General features: G+C 41.9%; 1 non-coding gene across 1 annotated transcript; it reads left to right on the forward strand.

The window, feature by feature from the left end:
• The first annotated feature begins 1,297 nt into the window (after nt 1-1,297).
• On the forward strand, nt 1,298-1,381 carry Trnap-ugg (transfer RNA proline (anticodon UGG)). The gene has a single exon. It is a non-coding gene; the product is annotated as a tRNA-Pro (tRNA).
• Nucleotides 1,382-3,564: the final 2,183 nt, after the last annotated feature.

Genomic DNA, 3,564 nt, shown 5'->3' on the forward strand with positions numbered 1-3,564 from the left:
ACGCTGACACTTGTTGATGGCCCAGCACTGAAATCTGCAGTAATTTACGGAACTATAGCACTTCTGTCACGTTGAACAATTCTCTTCAGTCGTCGTTGGTCCAGTTCTTACAGGATCTTTTTCCAGCCGCAGCGATGTCGGAGATTTGACGTTTTACTGGATTCCTGATATTCACGGTACACTCATGAAATGGTCGTACTGGAAAATGACCACTTCATCGCTACCTCGGAGATGCTGCGACCCATCTCGCGTGCGCCGACTATGACACCACGTTCCAACTCACTTAAATCTTGATAACTTGCCATTACAACAGCTGTAACTGATCTAACAATTGCCTTTGATAGTTTCTTTGACGTTTCAGTGTAGAAGCTGTGAATGTGTGAGTGTATTTCCTTGCTCATAACCGTCAATCATAAGAGAAAACCTAGGCACAAGAAGATCTCAGAAGTATATTCACTCAGATCTGTTCCGAGCTAAGCTTAATCTATCAAAAGGGGCGTGGAACTTCCTATTAATTTTGGGCAGTAAATTGTTGCTGAGGCAACTAAGATGACGAGTATTTGCAACAGTACGTTGAACTCTTAACCAAACACAACATTGTAGACCATAAGGTAGGTTTATCTGGTTCAGCTACATTTATCACTTAGAGTAGGTGATGCTGTGGTTTACATCAGCGTTTTCGTATTTATTTAAAACTTGTGAAAGTCTTAACTAATCCAGTAGCAGTAGTAGGAAAAGGTAGACATATCAAGAAGAAATATGTATCACATACTAAGATGTGAAGGCCTTTGGCCGTGTCGTTAATGTAAGGTTCTAAGTCAATTCGGCCATGTTTGTCACGTACACCAACACACTACCCATATGATACTTCTCGTTGGCCTAGAATCATGAAATTTGGCAAGAAGCAAGGTTTTACAGTACAAGTTAAGGGCAAAATCCGAAAACTGTTAATTTGTAACTGTATCGCAGGTAAAAAATATTACTTTTGTCATTTGTTATCCGATGTCAAACTTGAAATCAAAACAATCAGTAGTTCTGCATTCAGACTCACAGCGTCACAATAGCAAAAGTCGAACATCGGACAAGGAATGAATTTATTATTCGGAACCGCTCCTTCATCAAATATTCATGAGTGATTATTGCACGTGGATGTGGCGGTTCCATTTGTATGGGAAACAAACATCCGTAGACTAGTCTGTCATTATTGCATGTGGATATAACGTTTAAAGTTGTATGTGAAACAAACGTTCGCAACTAGTCTGCGAAACACGTCCTATGAACAGTCCCCTTCCTGCCGGCCCGGGTGGCCGAGCGGTTCTAGGCGCTACAGTTTGGAACCGGGCGACCGCTACGGGCGCAGGTTCGAATCCTGCCTCGGGCATGGATGTGTGTGATGTCCTTAGGTTAGTTAGGTTTAAGTAGTTCTAAGTTCTAGGGGACTGATGACCTTAGAAGTTAAGTCCCATAGTGCTCAGAGCCATTTGAACCCAAGTTCCCTTCCTGATGTTTGACTTTTCTAATTGCGACCCAGTTACCCACTTTTCCCACTGCTACCTAGTCATTCTGAATAATCATTTTAATAATAGTCACCTGCTCCTGCGTGGCTTTTATGTCACATTTATATTATTGAAATTAAAATATCCTCGAATACCTTTAAATCCTTGGAATTTTTTTCTTGCCTGTATCAATATCGATAACAGGCAGAAATAATCGAGATTCTAGATTCCCAGAATGGATGAACTGTCTGAATACACAGTTACGTTTGCACGGAACCTTCAGTGCCCGAGTCCTTTTCGCGCATGGCCAATTTATTTTTCAGCTGTCTCGTTTTCATCTGACTGCTCCTTACACAAGAAGAAAGTAGAATTAGGGCCGTTATACTACAACCAGGGGCAGCTGACAGTTACGTTTGATGGTAATTCGGTCGATAACGGATATCTGTATCTGGAATAGTGTGTGAACAATGTCCTTTAAGTTTTTTAAATGCACTTTTCCTTAAAAATGTAAAAATTGAATACACTTAATTTCTGAAAGTGCCTCGTAAATAAGAGCATTCTAGAAAATTCCATGTTCGTGTAACTAGCTACACTCTCTGTTCAGTATTTCAGTCCTTTTGTGGCTGTACAATGGTATCAGGAATAAACGTTCTATCAGTTCTAAGGGTTGTATTTCAGCAAGGACCCGCATTTTGACTTGACTGTGGCTGCGACCTGACATTTCTGAACAGGGACCCTTGTAATGATGCAGTGGTATGTAACGTGTGCAATCTGAAACCGGGTCTGGTGAGACGCACGTTAGTTTTATATGGTCGTGATGGTTGCAATGAAAGAAAATATTACGATTTCTACCACATTCCGCCTGTTATTACTACTACAGTTACTAATTGTTACCTCCAGCATCGTATTCCTACGAGAGGAGCGTAAGGCACTGCCTTCCACAACCACAACTACTTAATGCTAACCAGAATTTCTAGTTGACAATACTCGTCACACACTTTACTGCATTCACAGCATTATGTGTACGAATCCATGTTTCATTTCATAGGAACAATGGCTAATTTAAAAGCCATATTTCACGTTCTCGAAAAAGTTTTTCGGGCATGCCCTTTACGAAAACCAATTCGTTAAGCAAGTAGTTGAGAATGCAGGAACGAGGGAGGCGGCGGGCCGCGCCGAGATTGCCAGAAGACTGATGACTACCATAAACCAAAATTGTTTCATAAGCACGCGTGACCTCAGGTATCACCATAAATGGAGCTACTTTTCTCCGGTTTTCCTTGCTAGCATTCCATCCAGTTCCGTGCCACGGAAACTTGGAAGATTTATCAAAGTTGGTATTTCTTTATTCTGAAATTTCATTAAGGCGTACACCGAACAGCGCGGTTCATGATGTTGTGAAGGTTTCCTTTTAGCCCAGTTCACTCTCAGAAGGTAACTGAAAGAAATACGCAACAAGCACGGCAACTTAAGTGCAATTATTATAGTGTCGTTTCCGTTCGTCCATTGCGTGTTGCTGTCGGTTACCTTCTGTACTGTATTGTACTGTACTCTACTGTAGCAGTTCTTCCTACACTGACGGAAAAAACTTGCAACAGCAAAGAATAATTAATAGAGTTATGAAATTTCGGCAATGTGTTTGTCCAGGTGACATATTTAAGTGCTCAAGCTCGCAAGATCATAGATTAATGTAAGCACGAGATAAGCCATTGCAAATGTGAAATGCTGTTACAATAATAATCGATGTAACCTCCAGAACGTTGAATGCCGGCATGCAAACCTGCATGTATTGTGTTGTACAGGCGCCGGCATCAGTTTGTGGGATGGAGTTCCATGGCTGCCAATACAGGGACGGTTAATGCTGATTGTGGATGACGCTGGAGTTGCCGTCCGATGATGTCCAATATGTGCTCAGCTGAAGGCAGATCTGGTGATCGAGCAGGCCAGGGTAACAAGTCCACACTCTCTAGACCATCATCGTTTGCAATAGCGGTATGTGGGCGAGCGTTATCATGTAGGAAAACACCCACTAGAACATTGGTCATGAATGGCAGCACAACAGGTTGAA

The sequence above is a fragment of the Schistocerca nitens genome, chromosome 8, assembly GCF_023898315.1.
Source record: "Schistocerca nitens isolate TAMUIC-IGC-003100 chromosome 8, iqSchNite1.1, whole genome shotgun sequence".
NCBI lineage: Eukaryota > Metazoa > Arthropoda > Insecta > Orthoptera > Acrididae > Schistocerca > Schistocerca nitens.